Consider the following 12,248-nt stretch of genomic DNA (forward strand, 5'->3'; position numbering starts at 1 on the left):
CCTGGACCCGTACCACCTCCTACCCGTATCATCGACGGGGAGCCGGCATGGACTGTTCGTCGGCTCCTGGACGTCCGTCGGAAGGGCCGGGGTTTTCAATATCTGGTGGACTGGGAGGGGTACGGACCCGAAGAACGCTCCTGGGTGAAGAGGAGCTTCATCCTGGACCCGGCCCTCCTGGCCGATTTCTACCGCCGACACCCGGACAAGCCTGGTCGGGCGCCAGGAGGCGCCCGTTGAGGGGGGGGTCCTGTTGTGTGGGCCGCTGAAGAGGAGGTACTGCTGGCCCACCACCACCAGTCGGCGCCCTGCTTGGAGTGCGGGCTTCAAGCATGAGAGGGCGCCGAGACAGAGAGTGACAGCTGTCACTCATTTACACCAGCTGTCACCAATCACCTGCAGCTCTACAAAAGCCGGATCATTACTCCACCTCCTCGCCGAGAAATCTACTACCGTCAAAGGTAATCTTCTCTGCTGTATCTAACGATATTATTATCATTATTATTCTGCTTTGCAGCCGTGTTCCTGCGTCTCAGTCCCTGCTGGAGTGGTATACAGTGAGAGTCAGCGAAGTCCTCGCCTCTCACTCCTCCTAAGGAAGCGACTGACAGGAGCTGCACGTTTGTTCTTTATTGGAGGTGGAGGTTCTCCCTCCCGAAGGAACTAGTTCCAAGGATTACTGGGTGTGTGGATACACACTCACCTTAACTGTTTTGTCATCTTCTGCCAGCAGTACCAGGGTCTGCAACAGAAGACGGTGACCACCTGGGGACTCAGGACTTGGCGGCTCCGGTGTTCTTCAGGCCGTTGGTGGTGGAAGCTGTGTGGGTCCCGGCTCTCAGATCGCCAGAGGTCTCCTATCTTCGAGCCTGCCCGCACATCACCTTGTGTACAATTGGCACTATCTGTATCTGTATTTAGTTGTGCGATTCACAACATTAAATTGTTACTCTTTGTCTTATCCATTGTCCGTTCTTTTGCGCCCCCTGTTGCGGGTTCGTGTTACGACCCTTTCCCAACACCCGTACTCTTTTACTATGAAGCCACGCTGTTGTAATGTGCAGAATTTGTTTCTGTGAAGGCTCTCAGTTGTCCAGGTGGTTTCCATAGTAGAGAAGCTTGAATCTTCGACTGGACTGGGTTGCTTGACGCGAGGACGTTTCGCTTCAAATTGCAGAAGCTTCCTCAGCTAAAATTCTTGCTCTGGTAGTCTGACTTCTGTCTTGACTCTTGTAGAGAAGAATAACAGAAGCCACAAAAGCTGGAGTTTGAAACCTAACCAGACCCCTCCTACTGAGAGGCAGAATGCTATTGGCTAGTGACTAAACAATTCTCTAATTAGCACCTATTGTGATCTAGTTAGCACCCTCCTAATGACAGGGTAGCTGTCCCTCCTAACGATGGGACTGACGCCTCTTCTGACTGCTCTCCTGACGATGTGAATTACTCATTCCCATGAACAAAAGACTGAAACTGCTTAGACCTGAGTACCCCATTGTAAACAGGGGACAAAGTGTGTCTCAGACCCCCTCTCCGGTTAAGGCTGGAGCAAGAATTTTAGCTGAGGAAGCTTCTGCAATTTGAAGTGAATTCTAGCTTTTGAACTTTGCACTGGTAATAATCTGGATGGTCTTTTTCCTCTTTTGTTCTGAACACACAATGTCCATGATTTCCAAAAACAATCTGAAATGTGGACTCAGACCACAGCACACTTTTCCACTTTGCGTATGTCCATTTCAAATGAGCTCAGGCCAAGAGAAGGCGGCGGCGTTTCTGGATGTTGTTGATGGCTTTCGCTTTGCATAGTAGAGTTTTAACTTGCGCTTGTAGATGTAGTGACGAACTGTGTTAACTGACAATGGTTTTCTGAAGTGTTCCTGATCCCATGCGGTAAGATCCTTTATCATCATCATCAATTTTATTTATATAGCGCCAAATCACAACAAACAGTTGCCCCAAGGCATACATAATGATGTTGGTTTTTAATGCAGTGCCGCCTGAGGGATCGAAGGTCACGGGCATTCAATGTTGGTTTTCGGCCTTGCTGCTTACATGTACAAAGTTCTCCAGATTCTCAGAATCTTCTGATTATATTGCGGACGGTAGATGTTGGAATCCCTAAATTCCTTGAAATTGAACATTGAGAAACATTGTTCTTAAACTGTTGGACTATTTTTTCACACAGTTGTTCACAAAGTGGTGATCCTTGCCCCATCTTTGCTTGTGAATGGCTGAGCCTTTTGGGGATGCTCCTTTTATACCCAGTCATGACTCAGAATTAGTGTCCTCAGTTCCAAAATACTTATTGAGTGTTTTTAGAAGGAAAGGTGATGTAACACAGTGGTAAACATACCACTGTCCCAGCTTTTTTTAAACGTGTTGCAGGCGTCCATTTCAAAATGAGCAAATATTTGCACAAAACAATAAAGTTAATCAGTTTGAACATTAAATATCTTGGCTTTGTGGTGTATTCAGTTGAATATAGGTGGAAGAGGATTTGCAAATCGTATTTTGTTTTTATTTACATTTTACACAACGTCCCAACTTCATTGGAATTGGGGTTGTATATAGACAGATCAGTTGGGCAAGGTGATGGTCTAGTGGTTAAGGGCTTGGTTTGAGACCAGAGGATCCTCAGTTTAAACCCCTTCCAGGCCAGACACTCACTAAAGATGAGTGCTTTGCATGGTAGTACCCTGACATCAGTGGGTGAATGTGAGGCATCATTGTAAAGTGCTTTGAGCTTCGGACTCAGATGGGAAGGCGCAATATGAAGGCAATCTCTTTACAGTCAAACACAATCATACTTGTAAGCACAACCACGGTCAATTTAAAGTTGCCATTTCACCTAACCTGAATGTGTATGGAAGCAAGAGAACCTATGACAACACAGGGAGAAAATACAAACTCCAGATTCAAACCTGGGACCCTCTCACTGTGAGGCAACAGCCTAACTAACTTCCCTAATCAAGAAGGGCTCTGATGCCCTTTGGTATCTGTGCTTATCCCCAGATTCACCTCTGTACATACTGAACAATGTTCATTGTGTGAAGTTTCACAGGAATTGATGATTTAAGAGCAGTTTTGCTCATGAGCAGGGGCGCCGCCAGGGATTTTGAGCCCCATGAAAAGAAATCTTACTGGGCCACCCCCATAATATTTATTAATCAGTATTATAATTGTATTAGGGGCCTCTCTGGGCCAGTGGCAATCATGGGCCTCTAGAATCCTTTTCCTTATTGACCCCTTTTCAGCACCCCTGCTCATGAGGTCAATATCATGTAATGCATTAACTGAGCACAAAAGTCCAATCATTCATGCACATCTTCATATGGTGCGCTACCACTGTATAAAGTTTTACTAACATCAAGGAGGAGTTTTGTTTACACAATCAATATCATGCAGTATGATGCATTAATTAAACACACAAGTCCTAAGACCAGAATTATCTTCCTTCATGCATATCTTCATATGATGTGCTGCCAGTGGGTTTCACTAAAATCAGTCATGTGGATATAAAGGAGTTCTGCTAATCAAATCATCATACGGTGTGATGCACTGATTTAACACTAAAGTCCAATTTTCTCCTGTTGAAAACATGGGACCAGAATTATTTTCCTTCATACACATCTTCATATGATAATCTACCATCGTGTGAAGTTTGATGGAAATCTACCAGACATTTTAGGATGAGGTGCGCTTACAAGCTTAGTATAATGTGACGCATTGATAAATTATCTCCCCTTGAAGATGTTGGAATAGAACGTTTTCCCTTTGTCTTCTTATGATGTGATACCACTGCTTGAAGCAACAGCAAAATCAACCAAATGGTTGAGTAGTTGTGCTTAAAATACTCATGGAGACACGAACAGATGGAGCTGAACATATATAGTGATTCCAATATACCCCCACCTCCCACCCCCTCCAAATTCTTGTTGGCAGGAAGTATAAAAAAACACATTTTGTCCATTCTGTATTTCATTCCGTTTGTGTTTTTAGCTCTTCCAGGCTGCTAAATGAGATTGTGTTGTCACTGTGGAAAAGGCCATCTGAGTCTGTTAAAAGCCTTTTTTTTTATTACACTCATGACCTCATGCAGTCTCCCACTCCTGGGAGACTGCATGAGGTCATCGTGTTAGAATCTACCCCCACAACCACCATCGTCATCATTGCCATCAAGGCCTGTCTTCACCAGGGTTCATCAAGATCTGGTTACAGACACAAAGAATGGTACCAGAATTACAAAAAATGGGCGCCAAACTGTCTCTAAAAGGAATTTCTCATCGCTGAATATGTTACATAGGTTATATGTTTCTGTAGTGGTTAAGCAGTGATCTTAAAGAAACACACACACACACACATATATATATATATATATATATATATATATATATATATATATATATATATATATATATATATATATATACGAGGTCTGTTAGAAAAGTATTGGACCTTTTTATTTTTTTCAAAAACCATATGGATTTGAATCACGTGTGATTGCATCAGCCAAGCTTGAACTTTCGTGCGCATGTGTGAGTTTTTTCACGCCTGTCGGTTGCGTCATTCGCCTGTGAGCAGGCTTTGAGTGAACACTGGTCCACCCCTGTCGTCGTTAAGGAAATGGCGGAATGATTTGAAGCTTTGCTGCATCAGTATTTTCCTGAAACTGTGAGAGACCTCCAGGTGGACACCATTCGGAAAATTAATATGGCTTTCAGGGACGATTTTATGGGGATTACACAGATTAAGGAGTGCTCCAGCCGGTTTAAAGACTGCCCACAGCGTCTGAGAGCGCGCCGCACTCCGAGCGCCAATCGACAGGCTCAAACCCCGCTGAAACAACCAGATCATTTCCAACGTGAAGGCTTTGTTGATCCGGGACGTCGTCTGACTTTCACAAAAAGGCAGAAGGCGTGGACATCAGCACTTTTTCGGCACATTCCACGGTTACAGGAGTTTTTTTCATGGAAAAAGAAGCGGATGAATGCACCACCGTGCCGCTCATGGCACGGGACAAAACCACCTCCATGCTGGTCTCACAGGACGGCTTTCAGGTGGCTTTCAGACGGCTTCCAGTTGCTTTTCAGTCATGTGAATATCCGAGAAATTGAGCATGAGCTGGACATGCCAGAACATGTCCTGTGAGGCTTCATCACGGCGTTGCTTTGCACCATGCGGCTCCGCCAAATGAAATGGTGAATTGAACAAACAAGTTTCTTGGTTTTGGTAGCCTAGTGACAATCATTTCAGCCTTGTTTGAGCTGAGAAGCAGAAAGTTAGACTGTAACCAAACAGTCCTCAAGTTTGCTCACAGTACCAATATTTGACTGATCTCCAGCTTGCATTAGCAAATACAACTACAAATTGTCTGCATGGCAGTGAAAATTCAAACCCAAGCCATGAACAATCTTCCCCAATGGTGATATATACAGGGAAAATAACAATGGGCCGGGAACTGAAGCCTGAGGGACACCACCCTTAACCGTGGCAAATCCCTATGGTGCATTGCTGAAAATAACACACTGGGATCAACCAAACAAATATGATCTCAGCAAGGAGATCGTTTTACCAGAGATACTAAAATAACTCCACTTTATGCCGTTGACCTCCAATAACAATATATTTTAAAATAAAAACATACATATTAACATAAATACATATTCACATTTGTGACAGCAACAATTCATAGACAGGATCTCCTTCCACATACATTTATGCTTCTTTTGTGGTGTAAGCAGCAAGCATGTTGCTTTGTTTACATTGTGGAATGTCACTCAATCCTGCTCCCAACACGGCGGCCCAGGCTGCTCCTTATTCGCTGCTTCAGTGAATGATGATGTCCACTGTCATGCTTATGTCGCTCTATGGAATAGACAAACAGCTTCCCATGAAGAATCAATGCCAAGTCACACCTTTTCCAAAGATGAACCTGCATGTACCATAATGAACACTGTATTGAATTATGTGTAACAGCACTGCTTAACCACTAGACCATTGTTGATGAAGTTGGCATCTTTAAATATTGCAATTTGCTGTTATTGCTTGACCCTCCGTTCAAACCCCCATCTGGACAGAAATTCACGAAGGGCCCTTGGGCAAGGTCCTTAATGCCCAAGTTGCTCCCGGTGTGTAGCGAGCGCCTTGCATGGCAGCACCCTGACATTGATCGGGTGGTGAATGTGAGGCATTACTGTAAAGCACTTTGAGATTTTGATATACTAGACGGAAAGCACAATATAAATGCAGTCCATTTAGCATGACCCAAACAAGGAGGTCAGCTGGTCCTCACCTGTATCTATGAGAATCCAAGATTTCCAAGCTGAATACGCACTAATTGTAACAGAGTTACTGATATTTTTCCAGATCCACTGACTCAGTCACTGACTCACTGTCTGATTCCATTATGCTTTGGTTTCTTGCTAATTCCAGGGAATATTCCTGTTGTTCAAACCACAAGCAAAGCACATTTTAGGTTGAACAGATCTTTAAAGAAAGAATCATATCATGATCTCAGCCTGTCCAAAAGGCAATTAAATTAGACAGTGTTCTCATCTAGAGGAAATGGAAATCTCTGTCGATGTAGAAGTTAGGGGTTGAAAAACCTCAAATTTTGCTTTTATTTTCTCATACTATTTAACTTCTGGAGACAGAAAGACATGTTGTTTGCAGCTTGTGGGAACAGCAAATTGCTCAATTTTTTTGGAACAAAGCATCATTTTTGATATTGTAGGATAAATATTTTGCACAATGCTTGTGCAATACCTCATGTGGAGGTGATGGTCTGGTGGAGAGACTAGAGAGGTGGGCTTAAGACTGAAGGATCATAGGTTTAATTCCCCATCAGAAATGAAAATGTCCAGTGGTGCAAGGTCCTTATTCTCTAATTAGTTGTTGGTGTGCAGATGAGCGCTTTGCAAGGCAACATGCTGACAGTGGTGTGAACGTGAGGCATCATCATAAAGCACTTTGAGTGCCTGCTTCAGATTCAATTTTATGTCACATGTTTTAAAAAGAAATCCTTCAGTACTTCATATATTTTGTACTCGTGATCCATCCTATCTTTTGCCCGTTCTCTGCCAGGCTTCCCCACCTTCACATTTTTATCTTGAAATACACCAACAATCTTCTTTTCCTTTCCCTTCTTCCAGTCTCACAATCTTCTTCCTCTGCACAATCACACATCCCCTGACCGTTCTTCAGTGCACTAACATACTGAACATGCATTAAAGTTTTTTTTTTTCCATTCACCCTGGTAAGGGTGAAATCCAGAAATGTATGGAAGAAAAAAAAATGACACCATGCATGAAATGGAAAATCAGTGTCAGAGCTGCATAATGACAGACGTGATTGCAGGGCATGGGGGGGCAAACAAGTGGAAAAACAACATTTCAGCAAGACGTAAAGTGAAGACCACAGGAGAGAGGAAAATAAAGATGTCTCATGCAGACAAATAATTACAGAGGAGCCAACAATGACTGCATCTTTCACCAAAAAACAGAGCAGAATATTTCAACAAATTAAAAAGACTCCCTAATTATAAAGGGCTAAATATGGCTGTTGCATTTTCTCTCTGAGCTTCATGCTTTCAGATGTTGCTCTTTCCCATCTGAACATCAGTTATGAAAGTATACAAACCAGCTGTTCTTTCAGAAGTCTCCTGCTGAGGAGATGCACAACACAAATCTGAAATAATCAGCAAAGGTTATATTCAGTCATGCGTGTAAATCATGCATGATCAGGAGTGTTTTGATTGGATTAAGGAGAAATATTGTCTCCCCATGCAGATCCTGAGAGGAATAAATGAGTTTCAACCTTTCATCTTCTTTGCATTTACTGCCCCCATTTGATGTGTCCTGTGTACTGCACCAGTGAGATATTCACTTATTCCATTCAGAATACTCTGATGTTGCCACTTCATGTGTGCAAGACCCTCCTGAGTGTAAGAAATTAATCATAGTGGGTAATTTTAACTTTTGTTGATGATGATAAAATAGTGTTTCCAGCAGGGTCAACAACCCGGTCTCACGGCAGGTCGTGATGGCATTACGAAGAGTACAGTCATCTATGGGTTTGTAACTGGGGAACGAAAATGGGGCGCTTCTCGGAACAGAGGCACGATTTCATTTCATGACAGGCTCATAAAATGTGGGGTGACAGGTGGGGTATAGGGGGGTTATGGTTAGGTTTAGGGAATGGGACACACACTGTGGTTATGGTTAGAGTTAAGAGAAGGGGGACGATTCTCAATAGCAAAATGAAAAAGATGCGTCAAAAAAATGGGGCGCTTTTAGTGACGGGGGCACAAAAAAATAACAAGAGTGGACTGGCATGGCCCAATGTCTGCAATGTTGCTTAACAAGAAGGAAAGTGGAATGTTTTTGTAAAAACTTGTTCGCACGCTTGTTATGATATGAAACTGATACATCTTGTTCTTAACCCTCAAGCGATCGAGCTAATATGACCGAGTGGGGCTTTTTATGACCCCATTGACTTTTATTGGAATACTTCTATATAAATCCATGAGGAGCTCGGAGTAGAACCGCTGCTCCTTCGTGTAGAAAGGAGCCAGTTGAAGTGGTTCGGCATCTGGTAAGGATGCCTCCTGGGCGCCTCCCTAGGGAGGTATTCCAGGCACGTCCACCTGGGAAGAGACCCCGGGGAAGACCCAGGACTAGGTGGAGAGATTATATCTCCACACTGGCCTGGGAACACCTTGGGATCCACCAGTAGGAGGTGGTCAATGTAGCACGGGAAAGGGAAGTCTGGAGTCCCCTGCTGGAGCTATATCTGATCCTGGATAAGCGGCTGAAGATGAGTGAGTGACTTCTATATAAGTGATTGTTTTAGGGTTCTTCATATTTATTTCACTGTCTAATATCAGTCCGGTGTCATGGTTTTTTTTTTTCTTCGTGCCCCCGCCACGAAAAGCACCTGCTTGTCATTACAGTTTTTTTTATTTTGCTATTTATAATCTTCCCCTTCTCCTAACTCTAACCATAACCATAGCACAAGTGTGTACCCTCCCCAAATGTTAACCATGAAAATTCAGTAAGGTATATATTATATATTATATATTATATTCCATTTCTAAGATGGAACTATGCTAGTATGCTAAGGTATATCTAAATATCTAAAAAGGAAGCGTAAAATAGAAGAGTAGAAAAGAGTAGAGTAGAGCCATTTACGTGCCTGGTCTTGAGAACCAGGGATGGTAGGTTGAAAAGCTTTTTTATCCCATGGGAACTTTCCCTACCCACCCAAGCGGCTCAAGAAAAAAGGTTTATATAATAATAAATAATAAGACATAAGAAAGATAAGACATCATATATATAACTTATATTTAAATATAAAGGGTAATAAACAACATATACAATAAATATAGTACTATATAATATACAGGAGTAGGTATTAAAACCTAAATATTAATACAGGAGAAGATTGTTGTATAGGTAATCACTATGGAGACTAATAGTAAAATTAAATTATAGTTGGTAGGCTAAGCTATAAATCTGGTGTTTTATTATAGAAACAGAAGCTATGATGTAAAGTGATGACCCCCCCAAGATCTCCCCTTCACCCCACATTTTGTGTCCCCATCAAAAAATGAATTTGTGCCCCATTACGAAAAACGCCCCGTTTTCATACCCTTGTTACGAACACATAGATTAATGTACTTTTCGTAACCCAGTCCCATGAACTCCCGCGACACTGGGTTGCTAATACATATATTTGTCCATCATCCTTTTCATCCTCACTCTGGGAGTCAAGAATCAGTCTCAGTGCTTGTGCAGCTGTAAATCTTGCTATTCTAGGTCTGTTGGCCATGTTCCCCTGCTAAACAGTAAAAGTTGGCAAATTACAATACCATCTGAAACTATAATGTTGAGAATCTCATAGATCTTTCTGCTCAAGTTTGGATTATACTTACCACACGGCAACACCAATCCTTGCAAAATTCTATAAACAAATGCAAGATAAGTAGATTGACAAATTCATGGTTGGAAACATTTTTCCAATTAAAATTAGAAAAATGGTGCACAAAAATATAAGCCCGGGGTCATTAATGACCCCACTCGGTCACTTGAGGGTTAAGGAAATGTAGTCTTCATATTTAGTAAACGTATGAACTCAAGAGGAAACATTTAGGATAGATAGTCACAAAGTGGGCAATATTTGATTCCCAGCTGGAATCTGCAGAGGTTGCTTTTGTTGATGTATTTGTTGATTAAACTTGTAGAGACATGACCTGATCTCATGCAGTGACATTCTTGTTTTTGGGTCGTCAACCTGTGAGATCAAGAGACACTTGGGAAGAGCTTACGGAGTAATGACACAGCTGGACAGAGTTCTTTGGTGATGCTAATATCTTTGCAGAACCACCCGTAAGTCAACCAGTAGTAAGGCTCCAAGGAAGCAACTAGCCACTAAGGCAACCTGTAAGAATCCTCTTGGCACTGGCTGTGTGACAAGGCCCCGTACTGTGGTGCTTAGAGAGATTTGTCGTTTCTAGAAATCCACAGAGCTGCTGATCTGCAAGTTGCCCTTCCAGGGCCTGGTGAGGGAAACTTCTCAGGATTTCAAGACTGATCTGTGTTTCCAGAGTTAGGGTTAGCATGGACCATCCATGCTAAGAGGGTCACCATCACGGCCAAAGACATTCAGTTGGCTCGCCAGATCCGAGGACAGAGGGCTTAAAGTGAGCTGAGAGCACCATGCCCAGGCATTAGAGATCTGGATACTAACCAGTGACTTACTAAGACTGTTTGGAGGATCACTACCCCTGGAATAACTGTGTCAAAAAGAATGGCTGGCTACTCATTGCACTTTTCCACAGCACGGTACCTGCTCGACTCAACTCTACCTGCCTTTCTTCAGTTTTCCATTTTGACAAACCTGAAAGCTAGTACTTGGTACCTGGTTCTGTTTTGGTACCATCACCATCGCAGTTCCAAGGGAACTGAGGCAATAACAAAAGGTGATATGGATTTGTTTCATTCAAATGTATCAGGTAGATTACTGTTTTTGAGAGGTGGGACTGGACTGTGTGTCTGCCTGCATGGTTCCACCTAGGACACAAGGCAGTTCCATAGTGTGGTGGATGAGGCACTGTGCTGCATCAGCACATGATCCCAATCCAATCCTCACCTGACAGTTTAATGAAACCTGTTGTAAAGATACAATTTATTCAGTTTTAGGTGAAGTCAACCAAACCAGATCTGGGGTTCTCACCATCACGAGATTTCCTTCAGGAAAGAGACCCCAAATACAGTTTACAGTAAGATTTTTATCGACATCCACTGACATCATTCATGATAAAGAAGTGGTCCTCCCATGTGTGTGCTTACGTACATAATCACAAAAATGCCATGTCATGTTTAGGCCATGTGGATAACTGGGTCAAACTTGAAAGACTTTAAAAACAGGGCTTTGGGTTGGCGAAACCACTGCCTGCTGTGATGTCTTTTCACATGATAACAAGATAGTGTAGCGTAGGTGGGGAGGTGATGGGTTCTAGTGGTTAAAGCGTTGGGCTTGAGACCAGAGGATCCTCTGTTCAATTCCCAGCCTGACTGTAAAATCACAAAGGGCCCTTGGGCAAGGTCCTTAATCCCCTAGTTGCTCCCGGTGTGTAGTATTGACTACCTTGTATGGCAGCACCCTCACATCGGGGTGAATGTGAGGCATTATGGTAAAGCGCTTTGAGCATCTGATGCAGACAGAAAAGCGCTATATAAATGCAGTCCATTTATTTTACAAGATGTACTTGCCAGTGCAAATTTGCTGACCGTCATCGCTTCTAACCTCACATAACCCACAGCGGAAATGCAACAATGTATTAACATGGGTTTAGCGCATTTGGAAACAATAATATTATATAACATACAGATTTGTAAGTTATATATTAACACTACAGTATTCAAGAAGTCAGGTATCGCTTTCTTTAACACTGTGTGATAGGTTATTTTTGGCATTTTGTGTTCAGATTCTATCCTGCTTTTTTGTTTGTTTGTTTTGTTTGTGCATGTACAATTAACCAAAAATCTGCCTCCAAAATATGGAACTTTCCCAAGGCCTCCCTGTTGAACAGGGGCTGGTACAGAGAGACGGATTGTTTGACAGCATCCCGGTTGGTCTCCACCACAGATGTCATTCATTATAACCAATCACACAGTGATCCGGCATTCCGAGCGTTGCTGATTGGCTGAGCTTTGACAGGGGCGGGTGCATTCCGTCAGTTCGGCACA

The sequence above is a fragment of the Thalassophryne amazonica genome, chromosome 10 (genome assembly GCF_902500255.1).
Source record: "Thalassophryne amazonica chromosome 10, fThaAma1.1, whole genome shotgun sequence".
Lineage (NCBI taxonomy): Eukaryota > Metazoa > Chordata > Actinopteri > Batrachoidiformes > Batrachoididae > Thalassophryne > Thalassophryne amazonica.